The following is a 22,389-nucleotide window of genomic DNA, read 5'->3' as shown; positions in this document are numbered from 1 at the left end:
GAGTGCAACTGACACACACAGGCACCTTTTAAAGGAATGGTGTGTTGTTGTTGTAGTGTGTGTGTGTGTGTGTGTGTGTGTACTGTTTGTGTATGTGTCTGTGTGCGCATGTGTATGTGTGCGCACATGTGTGTCTGTGTGATTGTTAGTATGTGTGTTGTCCATGTTTGTGTGTACAGGCATGTGCCGATTGACTGAGTGTGCGTGTCTGTGTACCTGTGCATCTGTGTACCAGTGTGTGTGTGCGTGTGTGTGTGTGTGTGTGTGTCTTTGTTTACGAATGTGTCTTCATGTGGATGTGTCTTCGTGTGGATGTGTCTATGTATGCACACGTGTGTGTATGTTTATGTGTGGTTCCTCTGTGTATGCATATTAACAGTGTGTCCTGGAGACCACAGTGTCTTTTTCTGTCAGTGTTAGCTAACCATGTCCTGGAAAAGGCAGGCTAGACCTGCCCAGCCACCTAGTTCCAGTAAAAGCTCCGCCCCCTGATCCGTAGTCTCCTCCCCTCCCCTCCCTCCCTCCCCACCCTCCACCTTGTAAACCCTTTCACTGCAGACACTTGTGACCCGGAAGTAATGAAGCGACCCGCACGCGTGTCCACTTCTGTTTACCTGAGTGAGCGAGCTGCTGTTTGAGCAGGAAGTAGGTGAGAAGTGTTTTGCACATAAAGTGACGATGATTTCTCCTCCCCTCTCTTCCTTCCTTCAGTATGTGATTTTATTTATTACTGATGCTTTTTGAGAGGTTTGGTTATAAATGGTAAATGGTTATAGACTTCGTTTTGTGTTTGCGAGGTCTGTCTTTGTATGCAATTCCCTCAAAATGTATGACAAATTTAAATATTTACATTATGCGTTGGAGTTTTATTTAGAAGCTGTCTCCTAAAATTTGGTCTATTTATTATTATTATTATCATTAAAAAAATATATATATATCAGCACATTTGGCACCCTAGGCCGAGGTTCACCACTGTGCCCCCCCCCCCCCCAAACCCTTTCACGACCGTCGGTTGTGTGATAGTAAAGGGTTAACCCTCCGTCGTGTGGCAGTGAAAGGGTTAACAGTCATACAGTAAAGTACTGCACCTTTATTTTTTACAAGCAAGAACAAGAGCTAAGAATAAATGTAAAGTGCACACTAAAGAATTAAAACAAATAAACAACTTAGCTAACACACAATAATAATAATAATAACAATAACAAACAATAAAAGAATGTGCAAATTAGCTTTCAAAGAAAATTATGTATTGTAAAATATGTTACACATATATAATCAAAATATAATATGCTAAATAAACAAACAAATAAATAACTATAACTTTGTCTAAATAACTATTTACATTCCACTCCCTATCATTCCACTTCAAGGTTAGCCTGTAGCTCCTACTGGTTTCCATTTACAGTGCAATCCTTCTGGCCTTCCTCGCTGCAAAGTCATCAATCACATCAAATTTTCCAACTCCTGAGCCAGCTCCTTCCCATCCAAATCAGATTTCCCTCCATGGTTTAAAGTGTGTACAAGTGCCTCTGCTTGCTTCATCAGCTCTTGGTGTGGCAGGTCTTGGAAGTTGTACAAAATTGCATACCTTTCACCTTGGCACGTTTCTCGTCTTCTTCTTTTCTTCTCTTTTTATACTGGATGGCCGGATGGCTTTTGCCTCTTCATAGTTCTCTAACGTTAGTCTTTCTTTCCTCAACCCTCAATTCTATAAACACTTGACCGATACCCATCAATGCACAGCGCTCTAGCATGTTCTGACTGTGAACACCTAAAGCTGAGGCTCAGACCGACCGACCGTTTTAGATTTTTGGCTCATTTGCCCTTATGTTAGAATTTTTTTTTATGTAAAAATAATGGTTGCAGATATAGAGGGGGGCGCCAAAACTGCGCAGAGCCAATTGTTTTTTATTAAAATATTTTTTTTATTTTATATTAAATTTATTTATTATTATTTTTTTTTATGAACGACCAGCCAAGCTGATAGCAATGCGGAGAGCTGGGCTCGAACTCACTGCACCACCTAGCCGCCTTATTTTTATTTTATTATATTTTATTTAAACATGTAGTTATGTATGTGTTGATGAAACATGCCAAGATAATGTCATACACTATATTCGCATACCGGTATTCATCTTTACCAGAAAGATATACAGTAACATTCATCTTTCCCAGAGATCTACAGTCATATTCATATTTACCAGAGAGATCTACAGTAATATTCATCTTTCCCAGAGAGATCTACAGTCATATTCATATTTACCAGAGAGATCTACAGTAATATTCATCTTTACCAGAGAGATATACTGTAATGGCAAAGTGTGTGTGAAATATGGAGAACAGTTATTACTCCCCTCCTATAAGTGCAATTTAGCTGCTCCTGCCATTTACAAACTTCCTGAAGCACATTTTAATTATAGCTATTGTCACCTTGCGTGTAACACGAATGGTTACCTCATGCGAGACTTAACTCATATTTCAGAGCAGGGAAAATCCCATGGAGGCCATAGTGTGAATATTCCACTAGAAAAGGACAGAGGCCTAACTGAACGTGTCTTCTCCAGGGCCTCCTTTGGGTATACGTGGCTATTACGTTACCATTGACTAATGAAAAGTGCTTGTTGTCTTGTCAATGTAATGTAAAATTGAAACGGTAGCCAAAGTAACAAAAATATGTTTCATTATATTTACCATGGTTTAAAGTGAAGGGATAACATAAAAATGATGACAAACAAACCACAGGACTGTACAGACAGGATCAGCCACCACACACAGGGGAGAACAGAACACATATTCACAAGGGGATGACGAGACAAGAAACACCTGGGCTGATTACAAATGGATACACCTGGGAGGGAAACGACAAAGAACTACAAGACCAAGACAGGGGACTACAACCAGACATCACACATCACACTGGGGAACACCTGATCAGGATACAAACACACCCACACGTAACAGTGGCATTATTATCTTATATTGTGAATGAATAAGATAAGCCAGATTATAGAGCCTGGTGTGTTTTTTATTACTTTAGCACAAGCTACAGTAGCAGACAATAGAGAGCAATTGGAAAGAGTCAAAAGCCATTGTTTTCCTGCAGCGATGTAATCGGGCATTTTGCTTCCCTTTTTGACTGGCAGGCATACAGAACCATGTCACCGCGGCTCGGGGCACGATGCGCACAAGCTTTCCACACAGACACTCACAAATGTACATGCGCGCACAGTCGCACACACACACACAAACAAACACACACACACACACACAGAGCAAGAGGAACTAATATATTATTTGAAAAGTACATACATCCCTTTCAGGCCAATCCAGCGTGCTGCCCAACAAAAATACATAGTGTAATCTTTTAGGAACATTGGAATTGATCTCATCTAGGCAGAGTAAAGGAATGCTGTCCTGCAAGATGAAGAAGCAGCCCTATAGTCAGACTGGCACATCTATTTTTGAAAACAGAAATACAATTTTGTTTTGTTTTCTTTTGGATGGATTTAGTGTTTGAGAGATACAAGAGGAATTGGGAATGTCCAAACATTGCTCTTTGATACAATCTATTGTCCTCTGCCAAGGATAACACCATCTGTGCCTTGATGTGACTGTATTTGGGAAGATTTTTGAGAGAAATTGTCTAGGTTTGGTTATAGATTTAGTTTTGTGTTTGTGGGGTCTGTCTTTGTATATGCATTCCCTCAAAATGTACGACAATTATTATATATTTTTTTTTAGTGCTGTCAATAGATTAAACAATTTTAACTAATTAATCTCACAATTTTCTGTAATTAATCTAGATACAAAATCGCATTTTTCTACTTAAGACCGAAGCTTGTAACAGATATTTACTTGAGTAAAATCATGGAATTAATGTAAAATCAACACAAATAAAGTATATTTAGATTCAAAGACTATTTTAATAGCTTTCTTTGAATACAGTTTCTCTCCTGTGAAATATAAATGTTCAACAAAACCATCAACATTGACTCGGCTAGACCACTTTCTTATATCCGCGGCACTAACAGAAATAAAAACAACCCAGGCCTATGTTAAAGTGCAGATTGGCTTAGAGCAGCGTTTCCCAAACGTAGGATCGCCGTTTTTATTGGGTCGCCAATAAAAAATAAAATTGAATGTGTTGATTCAGTTTGGCACCACATACTTATGTGAATCTGGGTTTTCTACTCTAGCATACCTGAAAAACAAATACAGAAACAGACTAAATGCTCAGCATGACCTCAGAATAGCACTTTCAAAAACCAAGCCCATATAGATCTGCTGGTTGAAAACATCAACCAGCCACATACCTCTCATTAGATTTCATTGTGCCATAGATGAATTATTATACTCCTTATAACATGATGTCAGGTCAGTAGAATTAAAAAAATAAGTCAGTACAAATTAATCAGAATGTTGCTCAATGTTGGGGTTTAAGGTTGAGGGACGGAGGGAGGGGGTAAGAGTTGAAAAAGGGGTGAGAAATAGAAAGGAGAGTAGAACATGTTTGTTCATTTAAAAGTGTTACAAAATTGTATGTACATAATGTTATGAGGTGGTGAGCAACTTAACATTACACTCTGATTATTGCTGTGATGTACTTTTATAATTAAATAAATAAATACATTTCATATACATTTGAAATTCATGGTTTGTTGTGTTCTTTATCAGTAGTTTATAAATGTATGTTATGGCAATTCATGATGTATTTTTGTAAGTTTGGGTCCCGGGGAAACACCAGATTTCTCTTTTGGGTCTCGAGCTGAAAAAGTTTGGGAACCCCTGGCTTAGAGGACGATAATGTCTTGTATGAACTACCAGTAATATAAATCATATTAACCCCTCCCTGCCCAACCCCCCCCACACAACCCCACCCAACCTCCTCCAATGTACAGTTTTTACGTCAAATGTATATACTCCCTTTTCTGGACTCTTTTTGTATCACAAACAGTACTGTATTTGCAAATCTGGTATGTCATAAATGTATAGATGTAGCAGTACTGTCTATCTGTATGTCATGTATGTCATATATGTCCTGATGAATTGAAAATGGGGGACCCTGATGTAAACAAGACGAAAGTCTTTCTCTGGTCTGCATCCCCTTAACAATTGTGTGTATTGAGCTGTACTGTATTGTACCCATTCTGCAATCTGTTAATAAAGTTTTCAATCAATCAATCAAACAACAAAAATGTGTTCCATCTTCATGTCAGATGATTTTCAAAAAGGTGCATGAGTCAATGCAAAAAAAGAACAAGCAAATATACTGCTGAAAGTTCAGAACGTTGAATTATAATTTTTTTAACGCTTTAAATAATTTAAATTAATCTCCAGAGTTAAAGCATTTATTTTGACAGCCCTATTTTTTTTTATATAATTGGCCCATTAACACAAAAATAACCCACTAAAATTAGCTATACAATATATTATAATTTATTCATTTATGTTTTTATGAAACATGCCAAGATAATGTCAAAATATTCATATGCATATTCATATTTACCAGAGAGACATACAGTAATATTCATCTTTACCAAAGAGATATACAGTAATATTCATCTTTACCAAATAGATATACAGTAATATTCATCTTTACCAAAGAGATATACAGTAATATTCATCTTTACCACAGAGATATACAGTAATATTCATCTTTACCAAAGAGATATATATTAATCTTTAAGTTTAAGTTTAAGTTTCTTTAATAGTTGTCATACAGAAGTACAGAATACTTTTATACAAAATGCTTTTTTTTTTTTTTTTTTTTTTTTTTTTTAATCTTTTTCCCCCTCCTTTTTCCTCCGATTTTCTCCCATCCCAATGTTAGTCGTTATGCCAATTCCCAATCCCCTTCCTGGTCGCTGCGCACTTACCCCCCACAGTCGGTCTGGGAGAGTGGAGGCTACCACGTGCTTCCTCCGACACACGTCCAGCCAATCAACCGCTTCTTTTCACCTGGCAGCGCGGATTCTCACTGAGAGGGCGTAGCGCTCCTATCCGCGCTTAGCAGGCGCCCCGACCGAACTGTAGGAGTTGCTGTTTACAACGACCCGGACCCACCCCGCCAGCTTCTCCCACCCTCTAATACTGCCAATTGTATTAGTGTGAACGGCCAGCCAAGCTGGTGACAACCCCGGAGCTGTGAGCTGGATTCGAACAGGCGAATGGTGACGAACGCAATCTCCGTTACGCCACCTGACCGCCACACAAAATGCTTCTTTCTGTTACGCTCCAGAGACTGTGCTAGACAAAAGATAAGTATAAAATAAAATAAAATAGTATAGCATGTAAAAATAGAAGTAAAAATAGAAGTCACGTACGTAGACACAGTGTTCAGTATATACATATGTACAATGTTCGATGCAGAATAGAGTAACTGAGTTACCGTACAATATACAATATACTATGCAATATACTAATATACAATACTATATAGTGCAAAGCAGAAATGGGATGAGGTACAATTTAGGTACAATTTACAGTAAGGTGTACTGAGGTATGGGTTGTAGTGCAAATCCTTTACCAATAAATATAAAGTGTGTCTAGGTGTTCTAAAGTGTGGAGAGTGGGTACTGCAGTGTGTTGTTTGTTTAAAGTGAGTGTGTGCGTATGGATGTGTGTGTTGTGAGTGCATTTGATGGTTGTTGCATAGTGTTATTGTTCGTTGAGCAACCTGATGGCCTGGGGATAGAAGCTTCTTCTGAGTCTTTCTGTGCTTGCCATGAGACTCCGGTATCGCTTGCCTGACCGCAGCAGTTCAAAGAGGCAGTTGTTTGGGTGGCTGGAGTCCTTAATAATTCTCTTAGCCTTACCCCTGCACCGCTTGTTGTAAATGTCTTGGAGAGTGGGAAGCCCCCCTCCAATTGTGCGTTCGGCTGAACGTGCCACTCTCTGTAGTCTGCTTCGGTCTTGTGCGGTGCTATTCCCAAACCAGGAGGTGATATTGCCAGTCAGGATGCTCTCTATTGTACATGAGTAGAAGTTCTTAAGGATCTTCTGACTGACTTGGAACTTCCTTAGGCGCCTGAGGAAGTAGAGGCGTTGTCGTGCCTTCTTCACAACACTGTCAATGTGTGTGGTCCATGTCAAGTCCTCGGATATGTGGGCTCCAAGGTACTTAAAACTGTTCACTCTCTCAACCGGTGCCCCGTCGATGCTGAGGGGGCTGTAGTCCCCCAAAGTTACCAAAGATATATAGTAATATTCATCTTTACCAAAGAGATATACAGTAATATTCATCTTTACCACAGAGATATACAGTCATATTCATCTTTACCAAAGAGATATATATTAATCTTTGTGGCGGCTACGTGGCGTAGTGGGCAAGGCGCTCGCCACGAATGCTGGAGACGCTGGGCTCGCCCGTTTCTAGCCCAGCGCTCCACATTGCTTTCAGTTTAGCTGGTCGTTCATACTAATACACATTGGCCGTATTAGGGGGTGGGAAACTGATGGGTGGGGATCGGGCGTTGTGGACAGCGACTCCTACAGGTCGGTTGGTGCGCCTGCGCAGTAGAATCAGGAAGTGTCAGGGGCAGCGTGAGCCTCCCACGCGTTACTCCTCGCCACTGAGAGATCGAGCTGCGCAGGTGAAAAGATGCGACTGCTGTTACCTCAAGTACCGGAGGGGACTTGTGCTATGTATGACTTAGTCCACATTGCAGCCGGCTTGTGGGAGGCAAGAAACAGCGTTCGTGACAGGGGAGGGTTGAATTGGATGATACGAAATTGGGATGGGAGAAAATATAGAAAATGGGAGAAAAAGTGGATAAAAAAAAGAGATATATATTAATCTTTACCAAAGATATATAGTAATATTCATCTTTACCAAAGAGATATACAGTAATATTCATCTTTACCACAGAGATATACAGTCATATTCATATTTACCAAAGAGATATATATTCATCTTTACCAAAGATATATAGTAATATTCATCTTTACCAAAGAGATATACAGTAATATTCATCTTCACCAGTGAGATATACAGTAATATTCATCTTCAAACCACGAAAGCCTCAGGGGGTGATTCCAACCACACGAGTGAAAGTCAGTGGGAACCTACCATGCTATGATGACCCCTTTTAATGATCTTTTCTCCACCTATCTATCATGTCATCTTCCTCACACAACCAATTTGGCGCTCATCTCCAAACCTTCCCTACATCTGTCTCTGGTTCATTACATGTAAACTCTAACTCCAACCCATATGATCAAGTAAATTAACTTTTGAAGGACCCGCCCACTACGTTGCTTCAGTCAGAAAGTGAATCTCGGGACTCATCAACATCAAACCTTTTATTCAATAATGACCCTGACACACATTGTTTTGCTCAAATGAAACAAGTCTCTGGAATATCTGATTACTTCAGTGTGAACGAATTCAATTCCACTGTTGACCCTCAAAATACTAGGAGTGACTTTTCCCTCATTCATATCAATGTCCGCAGCCTGCCAAAAAACTATGATACTTTATGCCTTTGTTTGACTAACCTTGACTTCTCTTTTAGTGTAATGGGGCTTACTGAAACATGGCTGTCTAAAGACAATGCTGATTTGTATGAATTCAATAACTATAAGCATATTCATAGATGCAGAGAAGGCCAAAAGGGTGGGGGTGTTTCTCTATATCTCAATCCGAACATGGTGTATAAAGAAAGGCATGACATCGAAAAGTATTTAACCCTTTCTGCTGAGGCTGTGTTTGTTGAAACCCACCAGGCCATTATTGCATGTATTTATAGACCTCCCAGCTTTAGCTTGTCTGCATTCAATGCTGATCTAACAAATGTTCTGGATGTCATTTCCAAAGAAGGGAAAAAATGCTATTTAATGGGTGACCTAAATATCAATTTTATAAACCATAAGAATGATAACTCAACTAAGGAGTTTATTGACACAATGTATTCCCACTACTTTCATCCTATGATTGCAGTACCAACCAGAGTGACGGAGACATCTGCCACTCTGATTGACAATATCTTTACTAATGTGTTGGATAAGAGCATGAAATCAGGAGTTCTGTGCATGGATATTGCTGATCATTGTCCAATCTTTCTCATATTATATAGGGAACATGAAAAGTCTCCAACTATGCTATATCCTAAATATAAGAGACGCTTTAATGAAGCTAGTTTGACCAGGTTTGGACTAGTGGTCGGCGAGTATCCATGGACAGATATCCTCCACTCTGTTGATGCACAAAAGTCTTTTACTTTGTTTTCTGAACGTATCTCCCAGGCCTATGACCTATGTTTTCCCCTTGTACAGGCATCTCCCAAGCCTCATCATAAACTGATCAAACCATGGATAACCCCAGCTATTATCAAATCCCTAAATACTAAACGTAGATTGTATAAAAAATATCTTCTCAATCCCACTCCATTTTATCTTGCTCAATTTAGGAACTATAGAAATAAATTAAACCACATTATCAGAGGAGCTAAAAAGCATTACTACAATATGGAATTATCTAAAAACAAAAATAACATGACTCTCTTATGGAGAACAATTAACTATATCCTCAACAACAAAAATAAACGTAATCAGTTGCCTAATGAATTTAAGGTTGATGGGGTTATTATCACTGACCCGCAATTAATTGCCAATAACTTTAATAACTTTTTCTCAGAAGTTGGTCCAACACTGGCTGCAAAGATTCCATTTAGTAACCATAGTCCCCTTCAGTTTATGAATCTTCCAATCAATGACAGTTTTAACTTCTTGCCGGTTACAGAGGATGAGGTTCGGGAGATCTTGATCAACCTGGGGGACTCTTCTCCGGGTTATGATGGTATTGGAGGCAGATTACTGATATCCATTCAAGAATCCATTGTGAAGCCATTATGTCATATTTTAATACATCACTGGAGAAGGGAATCGTCCCACTGGAACTTAAAATAGCTAAGATCATCCCTATTTATAAAGATGATGACCCAGCCGTCTTCAACCATTACAGACCTATATCCATCCTTCCTACCTTGTCAAAAATACTTGAAAAGCTGGTCTATAAAAGATTAATTGAACATCTTAATAAGCACAATATTATTTACACTCACCAGTACGGGTTCAGAAAGAAACATGCAACATATATGGCAATAACACATCTAATTAATGAAATATACAAAGCTAAAGACAGAAAGGAAAACACTATAGGTATTTTTTTAGACTTATCAAAGGCATTTGATACAGTCAATCACAATATCCTCCTGCAGAAGCTCTCACATCTTGGAATAAAAAACAATGCACTGCTATGGTTCACCAGTTACCTTAAAGATAGACGTCAGTCTGTATCCTATAATGGGATAAATTCTCCTTTTCTTCCTTTACTTTGCGGTCTGCCCCAAGGTTCAATTATTGGGCCTTTGTTATTTTTGTTATATATCAATGACCTCCCTAACGTCTCAGACAGGCTGTTGAAAATTTTATTTGCAGATGACACGTGTGTATTCTATTCACATAAAGATCCTGATACCATCATTAGGGTCATAAATGAAGAACTTAACAAACTATCAATTTGGTTTAAATGCAACAAATTATCACTAAACATTAAAAAAACGAATTTCATTTTTTTTGGTCTCAAATCTGTGATTTTTAACTCTTCATCTAAAGTAGTGATCAATGACATCCCCATAGCTAGGGTGTGTTTTACACGATTCCTTGGTGTTCTGCTTGATGAATCCCTATCATGGAAACCTCATATCACAGCCATAACTACAAAAATGGCCAAGAGTATTGGTATTCTTGGAAAAACACGTCACTTGCTGAGCACCGAGGTTGCCACAATGTTATATTACTCTATGGTTTACCCATATATCAATTACTGTAATTTAGTTTGGGGTAGTACGCATCAGACCAAACTTGAGCCCATATACCGTCTGCAGAAACGAGCTCTAAAAATAATCAGCTGTGTACATCGAAGTCATTCTTCTCAGCCTCTATTCCATAAGTTAGGTATCCTCAGTGTTTATCAAGTGAATCATCTTCAGACTGGTTTATTTGTGCATAGTTCTTTAAACAGAGCCCTTCCCCCTTTTTTTCATGACATGTTTGCCCACAATCACCAAATTCATAATTACCCCACACGTAGTTCCTGTTTGCTTAGACCACCCTTTTCTCGCACTTCCCAATCTCAGTTTTGTTTGCTCTACCGAGGGTCAATGTTGTGGAACTCTTTGCCTCCACATATTTTGGAATTTTCTTTTCTGAAATTCAAAAGAGCACTGAAATCTCATCTCCTAGATCACCAATATTTCCCATATGGACTTCCTTTACAAACTGTAGTCTGATGGCTTGATGTATTGTGTTATTGTATTTTCGTTTTATTATATATTCTTACTGTCATTGATTGTTTTCTCTATACCAGAAATCGTATGGCATGGGGTGCCTACTTCGGTGTCTATGTAGGCCTGCTTGTGTGTGTTTGTTTGTTCAGAGGGGGGGGGGGGGGGGGGGGGGGGGGGATTTTATTTTATATTTTATATTTATCTTGATATAATGTAATTTTGCTTCCTGGTGAATGCCACATGCAAGCCCCTTGAGGGTTTTTAGGCAATTCTCCTACACATCCCTTGTGGACTATATTGTATTATATATGTAACTGTTTTTATATGTGTAAATAAACAAACAAACAAACAAATGTGTGTGGTCCATGTCAAGTCCTCGGATATGTGGGCTCCAAGGTACTTAAAACTGTTCACTCTCTCAACCGGTGCCCCGTCGATGCTGAGGGGGCTGTAGTCCCCCAAAGTTACCAAAGATATATAGTAATATTCATCTTTACCAAAGAGATATACAGTAATATTCATCTTTACCACAGAGATATACAGTCATATTCATCTTTACCAAAGAGATATATATTAATCTTTGTGGCGGCTACGTGGCGTAGTGGGCAAGGCGCTCGCCACGAATGCTGGAGACGCTGGGCTCGCCCGTTTCTAGCCCAGCGCTCCACATTGCTTTCAGTTTAGCTGGTCGTTCATACTAATACACATTGGCCGTATTAGGGGGTGGGAAACTGATGGGTGGGGATCGGGCGTTGTGGACAGCGACTCCTACAGGTCGGTTGGTGCGCCTGCGCAGTAGAATCAGGAAGTGTCAGGGGCAGCGTGAGCCTCCCACGCGTTACTCCTCGCCACTGAGAGATCGAGCTGCGCAGGTGAAAAGATGCGACTGCTGTTACCTCAAGTACCGGAGGGGACTTGTGCTATGTATGACTTAGTCCACATTGCAGCCGGCTTGTGGGAGGCAAGAAACAGCGTTCGTGACAGGGGAGGGTTGAATTGGATGATACAAAATTGGGATGGGAGAAAATATAGAAAATGGGAGAAAAAGTGGATAAAAAAAGAGATATATATTAATCTTTACCAAAGATATATAGTAATATTCATCTTTACCAAAGAGATATACAGTAATATTCATCTTTACCACAGAGATATACAGTCATATTCATCTTTACCAAAGAGATATATATTCATCTTTACCAAAGATATATAGTAATATTCATCTTTACCAAAGAGATATACAGTAATATTCATCTTCACCAGTGAGATATACAGTAATATTCATCTTCACCAGAGAGATATACAGACAGTAATATTCATCTTTAGCAGATAGATACAGTAATATTGATCTTGATTTTATATCTATTTTTGTATAATACTGGTATTCTTAATTTAGAGAGTCTTCTGTCTCAGGTGTAATGCTAACAAACCCATACAACGGCACGAATCAAGTCACGTTCGCATTGATCGTGTAGCCTATGATTTGCTAAACCTGATAGGGGAAATCCACCTTTAAACAGAATTCACATGTTCTCCCCCTCCTATGATCTTGGGACATTAAAATCTTGATTTGTGAACACGAACAAGTCTCTCCTGAAGCTAGGAACCAGAGACTCGTGGCTTGAGATGAACCGTGGAGCTGCTTCAGTGACAGTGAATGTGGATTCACCAGGGTGTTTTTTTGTAATGGGATACGGGTACATTTACATTCTGATTCGTAATCAAATTCACTAGATGTAAAAGCTAACAGTCCAGTTCATCATCTGATGAGAGCCTGTGGTTTCTGACCACTGTCTACCACTATGCACCCAGAGTGTAGCACTCAACCTCTGACTGCATTTCTAGACAAACAACGCCACTTACTGCCGAGATTCTGCCGAGTTCTGAGCTGAGGGTTTTTTCAACCTGTAACTTGTTCTTGTCAGAGACCAGCAGGGCTGAGTCGTCCGCGAACAAGAACAAGTTGCAGTCAGAAGCTGACGACATGTCATTTGCATAAATTAGGAACAGTAGCGGTCCTAGTATGCTTCCTTGTGGAACACCACAGCTCACTGTGAGGGGGGGGGGTGGATAGAGTACTGTTTACCTCCACCATCTGTTCTCTCCCCTCCAGGTTGTCATAATCACGGCGAGAGCCTTCCTCACCCCTCCTCCTTCCACACCATCACGGCGAGAGCCTTCCTCACCCCTTCTCCTTCCACACCCTTATATGGGCAACATCCGACCTCAGCATTCCCACACTGCCAGAGGGAGATCAATCAGCGCGGCTGTGAGTGATTCCCTGATCAACAGACCCCTACAACAGCCCACGGATCCTGCTCTCCCTCATCGCAGTGTTAACCTAACAACCTAGGTACGACGACGCACACTAGCCTTGCTACTGTAATGTCCATGGTTCACATAGTTGACTTTATGTTCATATGTTCAGTGAGCTTGGTAATGTTTAGTTCTGACCTATAGAGGGCGCTCTAGGTTTTACTCCTCAAGAGCCGACATGAAGTGCATTATATGCACACCAGTGACAGGGAAATCACACCAAACTCAACACATGCAGACAGAGAATCTTCTGAGGAGTATCTGTACACACGTTCTCAAACTAGATCAGACCTCCCACATGCAAACATAAAGGTTGGTGACTGCAAAATAAATGTGATGCTGGATACAGGGGCAACTGTAAATATCATTGATGAGGCAACTTACCAGAGACTGACATAAGCCCCCACTCACCAAATGCACTGTTCCCATATTTCCCTATGGCTCTCGTAAGCCACTACCTGCCCTGGGAAAATTCACCTCGCTGGTGGAGTCCAAATCACAGTTCACAACTACAACATTCCATGTGTTACAAGGAAATAATGGCAGTTTACTCGGATATGACACTGCCAGTCAACTTGGGCTAATCAAGATTGCTAATGCCCTTCATACATCCCCAGAGCAGCAGGAACAGCTCACATCTCCACGACAACCGGTCGACAGACAGCCCACATCAGCTTGCAAACAGACAGAAGCGAATACAGTGGATGATATCCTCACTGAGTACGATGGTCTATTCCATGGATTGGGCAAGTTGGATGGGGTTCAAGTCAAGTTACACATAAATAAAGACGTTTCTACTGTCACACAACCTCATAGAAGAGTGCCGTTTCATGTGAGGAAGCGGGTTGAAGCTGAACTACAACGCCTGGAGGATCTCGATGTAATTGAAAAGGTTGATGGCCCCACTCCATGGGTTTCTCCGATAGTTGACCCGGAAGGTGTGCGTCTATGTGTGGACATGAGGGTACCAAATTGTGCCATCGAAAGAGAAAGACATCTCACACCCACAGTAGATGACGTGATACAGGCACTCAATGGAGCCAAGTTCTTCTCAAAGCTGGATTTAAACAGTGGATATCATCAGCTAGAACTGGATCCATCCTCACGATACATCACAACATTCTCCACTCATGTAGGGCTACGACGTTACAAGAGACTGAGCTTTGGGGTCTCGTCGGCTGCAGAGGTGTTCCAAAATGCCATTCAACAGGCCCTGGATGGCATTCCAGGAGTCATCAACCTCAGTGATGACATTCTGGTTTTTGGGGAAACCAGGGCTGCCCATGATCAAGCTCTCAGGGCAACCTTTCAGCGACTGAAAGAAAAAAACCTGACTCTCAACAAGGCCAAGTGCTCATACGCACAGACCACTCTTGACTTCTTCGGATATACGTTCTCAGATGGAGGTTTCTCTCCAGATCCTAAGAAGGTTCAGGCGATTCATGATGCTGCTGCCCCGACCAATGCAAGTGAGATACGCAGTCTCCTTGGCATGGCAAACTACAGCGCCCGATTCATAAAGGATTTTGCCACCATAACTCAACCCTTGCGAGACCTGACAAGGAAATCTGCTCATTGGACGTGGACCGAAGAACACCAGAGGTCTCTTAATGAGATGAAACGCAGCCTTACTAGTGACGCTGTGATGACCTACTTTGACCCACACAAACTAACTGAACTGGTTGTTGATGCAAGCCCAGTAGGTCTTGGGGCTGTATTGGCACAAAGGAACAGTCCAAATGAGCCGGCCAGAGTGATAAGCTATGCAAGTAGAGCACTGTCCCCCATTGAACAAAAGTATTCACAGACAGAACGTGAGGCCCTTGCTATTGTCTGGGGCTGTGAACATTTTCACATATACCTCTATGGCGCAGCCTTCACACTTGTCAGTGATCACAAACCATTGGAATGGATTTTCAATAACCCCAAATCCAAACCACCTGCTCGTATAGAGCGTTGGAGCCTGCGTCTGCAACCATACAACTACACAGTCTGTTACAAGGCTGGCAAAGACAACCCGGCGGATTACATGTCGCGCCACCCGGCACAGGTATCACACATCTCTCACGCTATGTCAGACGACGAAAGACAAGCTGAAGAATACATAAACTTTGTCACTGAAAATGCTGTACCCAAGGCGATGACACTGGCGGAAATTCAGGATGCAACCACAACTGATCCCACTCTACGTGAAGTAATTCGACTCATTAAAGATGACTCTTGGAGGTTGCTGTCTGACAAACGGGACTCTATTGATGGAGTTGACAGATCTGCTCTTGTGTCGTTCAAGAAAATAAAAGATGAACTGACAGTGACTGCTAATGGTGACACTGTACTGCGTGGCACAAAGATTGTCGTCCCCTACTCTTTACAAGTCAGAGCAATATCACTTGCACATGAAGGCCACCAGGGGGTGGTCAAAACTAAGAAGCTGATCAGGGAGAAAGTCTGGTTCCCTGGAATTGACAAGCAAGTGGAGGCAATGATAGCTGGCTGCATCCCATGTCAGGCTGTTGTGCCCAACCACACACAAGAACCCCTCTGCATGTCTGAACTGCCATCGTCACCATGGGAAAAGGTTAGTGTTGATTTCTGTGGTCCATTCCCCTCTGGGGATTATCTTTTGGTAGTTGTTGATGAATATTCAAGGTACCCAGAGGTTGAGATTCTTCAGTCCACGTCAGCCAGGGCCACTATCCCTAAACTCGACAAGATATTCTCAACACTGGGAATTCCACTGCAGGTCAAAACGGATAATGGCCCCCCCTTTCAGAGCTCGGAATTTGCAGATTTTGCAACATATTTGGGTTTTAAACACAGAAAGATAACTCCATTGTGGCCTCAGGCGAATGGAGAGGCAGAACGGTTCATGCGCACCTTGGAGAAGAATATACGGGCTACACATGTTGAAGGTCGTCCATGGAAACAGACTCTATATGCATTTCTACGCAACTACCGTGCCACGCCACACTGCTCCACTGGGATGGCTCCAGCTGATGTGCTGTTTGGTAGGCCTCTGAGGATCAAGCTACCCACGCCTGCTGTCCACTATCAGTCTCCGACTGATGCAAAAATACGACGAGCAGATGCAATGGCGAAGGACAGGATGAAACATAATGCGGAAAGGAGGCGCCATGTGGTTCCTTTGGCTCTGAAGGCTGGTGATAGAGTTATCTGTCATCAAAAGAAGGAAGGGAAGCTATGCCCTGCTTACAATCCCCACCCATACAAGATCATCGCGATCAAAGGCTCCATGGTGACAGCTAAACGTAACAATCATGTCATCACCAGAAACTCATCCCACTTTAAGAATTTACCTAAGGTGGATGATCACCACTCTCAATCAGCTGACATGCAAGGTGTCATAGACTGGACTGAAATAGATCCTCACTACACTGCAGAACGTTTATGCCCTGACAGCCCCAGGCCACAGCCACCTGGTCACAGGTACCCAGTGAGGGAAAGCAGAAGACCCCCATCATACCTCACTGACTTTGAATAATGTGCATAATGTAATAATGTTCTAAAATACATTGTTGAGTTCAACTAATGTGTAGTTATTGTTAAAGAAAAGAAATGTAAGGAAAGGAGGGTTGTAATGTCCATGGTTCACATAGTTGACTTTATGTTCATATGTTCAGTGAGCTTGGTAATGTTTAGTTCTGACCTATAGAGGGCGCTCTAGGTTTTACTCCTCAAGAGCGAGACACTCGGGTGATCTTGTGAGTGCACTACGGAGAAGCAGCGGGAGTATTGTTATTGTGGTAGTTCTAGCCATAACAGCAGGAATGTGTCTGTACGCTTGAAGACGTTCATAAAGAGTCAAACCAGGAATCAATGTGTCGGAGCCTTCATTCTAAAACTTTACAGCTACTCTGTCCTTGTTGCATACCTTGTCCTAATCTTGTTCTCCCTGTGCCCAGGACCACCACTCCCGAGACACCACCCACCTGGACGCTCCTGTGCTGCACGAGGAGTGCACCTGCTCGCATCTACTTGCACATTCCTGTACAATTCTCCACTTGCACAATCTCAAAGTAGCCATTTCCGGCTGACTTCCGGTTGCCAATGGCACTTCCTGTCCCATCCAAATACATTGGTTTTAGCTACTTTTCTCCCCTTATTTAAACAACTTTGTCGTCACAGAGAGGCAATGAAACGTTTGTATTATTATAGTATACAATGTATTTAATAAGCAAACGTTTGTCAGCAGGGTTTTTGGGCTGTATTTCATGTAAAAACGTTTACTGTTAGTTTCCTTGCTCAGCCAGCATTAGCCAACAGAAGCTAGTGGTTAAACAGGCCGGATTAGCTTTGAGCTAACTATGTTTCCCGACCCATGTATTCATTCCATTCTAAACATAACGTTAGTTTACAAAACATGACCCGTCTATATAACGTTGAGGAACAAATTATATAGACGGGTAATGTTTTGAACAACTAACGTTACGTTTAGAATGGAATGCATCGGCAAAGATCCGTTAGCTCAAAGCTATTCCGGCCAGTTTATCAACTTCCTGTCATTTAGAAATATGATTTTATAGTGAAAATCATTACCAAAACGTCCGGAAAAACCTAACGGGAGCATTATAGACGGTCATACAAATGTACAAATGCTATAAGGTGGCAAGAAATGCACTATAAACAATACTTTGCGGCGTCGTTTCTTGCGCTAGCCTCTTGTTAGCCAGCATTAGCCTTAATAGCTTTGAGCTAAGGATCTTTGCCGATGCATAAAGTATTGTTTATAGTGCATTTCTTGCCACCTTATAGCATTTGTACATTTGTATGACCGTCTATAATGCTCCCGTTAGGTTTTTCCGGACGTTTTGGTAATGATTTTCACTATAAAATCATATTTCTAAATGACAGGAAGTTGATAAACTGGCCGGAATAGCTTTGAGCTAACTATCTTTCCCGACCCATGTATTCATTCCATTCTAAACATAACGTTAGTTTACAAAACATGACCTGTCTATATAACGTTGAGGAACAAATTATATAGACGGGTAATGTTTTGAACAACTAACGTTACGTTTAGAATGGAATGAATACATGGGTCGGGAAAGATAGTTAGCTCAAAGCTATTCCGGCCAGTTTATCAACTTCCTGTCATTTAGAAATATGATTTTATAGTGAAAATCATTACCAAAACGTCCGGAAAAACCTAACGGGAGCATTATAGACGGTCATACAAATGTACAAATGCTATAAGGTGGCAAGAAATGCACTATAAACAATACTTTATGCATCGGCAAAGATCCTTAGCTCAAAGCTATTAAGGCTAATGCTGGCTAACAAGAGGCTAGCGCAAGAAACGACGCCGCAAAGTATTGTTTATAGTGCATTTCTTGCCACCTTATAGCATTTGTACATTTGTATGACCGTCTATAATGCTCCCGTTAGGTTTTTCCGGACGTTTTGGTAATGATTTTCACTATAAAATCATATTTCTAAATGACAGGAAGTTGATAAACTGGCCGGAATAGCTTTGAGCTAACGGATCTTTGCCGATGCATTCCATTCTAAACGTAACGTTAGTTGTTCAAAACATTACCCGTCTATATAATTTGTTCCTCAACGTTATATAGACTGGTCATGTTTTGTAAACTAACGTTATGTTTAGAATGGAATGAATACATGGGTCGGGAAAGATAGTTAGCTCAAAGCTAATCCGGCCTGTTTAACCACTAGCTTCTGTTGGCTAATGCTGGCTGAGCAAGGAAACTAACAGTAAACGTTTTTACATGAAATACAGCCCAAAAACCCTGCTGACAAACGTTTGCTTATTAAATACATTCTATACTATAATAATACAAACGTTTCATTGCCTCTCTGTGACGACAAAGTTGTTTAAATAAGGGGAGAAAAGTAGCTAAAACCAATGTATTTGGATGGGACAGGAAGTGCCATTGGCAACCGGAAGTCAGCCGGAAATGGCTACTTTGAGATTGTGCAAGTGGAGAGTAATACCTGTCTGCTTGGTGCCTACATTAAACCAACCTAAAATGCTCCATTCTCTCTCCTCCTGTGTTCTGCTATTGGGCTCCGCCACTGCTGCCCTAACACAGGTAGGATTGCATCCAGCTCACTGATAAACTATCAAAACCAATTGCTTTTAGCTTGTCAATCAGAATGCAGTGATTGACAGTGTCGAAGGCCTTTTGTAGGTCCAGCATGACCATGCCGCAGTATTTGCCCGCGTCCACCTCTTGTTTGATGTGGTCGTTCAAATAGAGAAGGCATGTGTCAGTGAAGTGGGATGTTCTGAAGCCAGATTGGAATTCGTAGATTCGATTTTTTTCCGCTAGGTACTTTTCGACCTGTTCGTACTCTTTTTTCCATGACTTTCGAGATGGAGGTAAGAATAGAAACAGGGCGGTAGTTGCCTGGGTCTAATTTGCTGCCCTTTTTGTGTAGGGGGGTCACTCTCGCAAATTTTGAAGTCCTTGGGGACATGTCCCTGTTTTATGGAGAGGTTTATTATGTGTGTGATGACTGGGGTGATGGCGGCTGCTGAGTCTCTGAGGAATTTGGAGGGGATGTTGTCATGGCCAGTGGCCTTGTTAGGTTGGAGGGCGCTCAGTTTTTTGAGTACCTCATCTGTTGTTACCATTTCCAGTTTGAAGTCGTCTTTGCGGACCCCTAGGTTTTTGTAGTATGCTACTATGTGTTCTACCCCATAATGCCCTGAGTGGGAGGGTAGTTTATTAACCAGTGTTGTGGTTGATTGATTGATTGATTGAAAACGTTATTAACAGATTGCAGAATGGGTACAATACAGTACAGCTCAATACACACAATTGTTAAGGTGTTGCAGACCAGAGAAAGACTTTCGTCTTGTTTACATCAGGGACCCCCATTTTCAATTCATCAGGACATATATGACATACATGACATACAGATATACAGTACTGCTACATCTATACATTTATGACATACCAGATTTACAAATACAGTACTGTTTGTGATACAAAAAGAGTCTAAAAAAGAGAGTATATACATTTGACGTAAAAACTGTACATTGGAGGAGGTTGGGTAGGTGGGGTGTGGTTGGGTGGGTGGGGGGCTGTATATTGGAGGTGGTTGGAGGGGGGGGCGGGGGTTGGGTAGGAGGGGTGGGTGGGGAACACTGTACAACTGTACAAGCAAAACTGGCTATGTTTGTAAAGAATATATTTAGGTATTTGGCCACATCCAGTTTGTCTGTGATGAGAGTGTTTTCTGTCTTTATGTTTATGTTTGTAAATCTGGTTTTTAGTTTTTTGCTGCAGCCTAGTTGGTTGTTGAGTAATTTCCAAAGTCTGCAAGGTTTGTTTTTGTTTTCCTCAGTTTTGTCATTGATGAATGAATGAATGAATGAATGAATGAATGAATGAATTGAATGAATGAATGAAAACTTTATTTAACAGATTGCAGAATGGGTACATGACATTTCTTTTGCGGTTTTGATCATGGTGTTTACGTCATTTCTTAGTCTGTTTCTTTGAATTTTTTGTTCAACCACGTGGGCTTGGAGTTTTTGGTAAGCTTTGTCTGACTTTTATGAAGTTCCGTGCATTTTTTGTCTCTGGTTTTCATAGTGGTCAGTATTTCAGTGTAACAACAACCTATATATTATGGTGGATAGTGTTACTTTGCTTTTCTGCCAACCAATCTGTATGGAATTATATTGCAGTTTATATGTTATTCAAATAAAGCGCACAATCGAGTTCCATACAGAGGGGAATACCCTTTCTATCTTCTACGCCTTATTACGTTTGTTCTGATGACAGAACGCCCTCTACCGGCAGGTTTTTGTTAGTGTTTTCTTATTAAGCGTTCAAGAACAAACTAGTCGAATCATAGATGTGTAGCCTACGTAATGATTTTGACAGATGACGGAAGTATCAATAATTTAAACATAGTAATTCGGGTCTCGCTCATCTTTAGAGGCAGCTGATGTTGTTTTTCCCCCTCTATTAATTAACAACAACAGAGAACCTATAGGAAACTATAAAAGAAGGAAGGGTCATTACGTCACTGTGAACATCGGTGCCATTGAAATTGATTGATTGATTGATTGAAAAGTTTATTAACAGATTGCAGAATGGGTACAGTACAGTACAGCTCAATACATACAATTGTTAAGGGGATGCAGACCAGAGAAAGACTTTCGTCTTGTTTACATCAGGGTCCCCCATTTTCAATTTATCATAACATATATGACATACATGAATGAATGAATGAATGAATGAATGAATGAATGAATGAATGAATGAATGAATGAATGAATGAATGAATGAAAACTTTATTTAACAGATTGCAGAATGGGTACAATACAGTACGGCTCAATACACACAATTGTTAAGGGGATGCAGACCTGAGAAAGACGTTTGTCTTGTTTCCATCAGGGTCCCCCATTTTCAATTCATATAGACATTTATGACATACACAACATACATGACATTTATGGCATAGGGACATATAGGTATTTAGTACTGATACATTTGTGACTTAAACGGTATTCAAATATACAGTACTGTTACCCCTAGATCCTGACAGAGTATATACATATGATGGGGAGGGGACTGTACATTAGGAGGGGGTGGGTGGGTGGGAGAGAAATATACATACGGCGGGGAGGAGACTGTCTATTAGGAGGTGGTGGGGGTTTTGGGCATTTACGGTGGCCAGTTTCGAATTGCAGCCTCCCGTAGGTGCTCTTTAAGAGCGGTTTTGAATGTGGGTAGGGATTCACATTCCTTTACAGCTTTGGGGCGTTCCACATTGATGTGGCATAATTGCG

The sequence above is a fragment of the Notolepis coatsorum genome, assembly GCF_963971535.1.
Source record: "Notolepis coatsorum genome assembly, chromosome: 9".
NCBI classification, from domain to species: domain Eukaryota; kingdom Metazoa; phylum Chordata; class Actinopteri; order Aulopiformes; family Paralepididae; genus Notolepis; species Notolepis coatsorum.
This window is presented reverse-complemented; position numbering follows the sequence as displayed.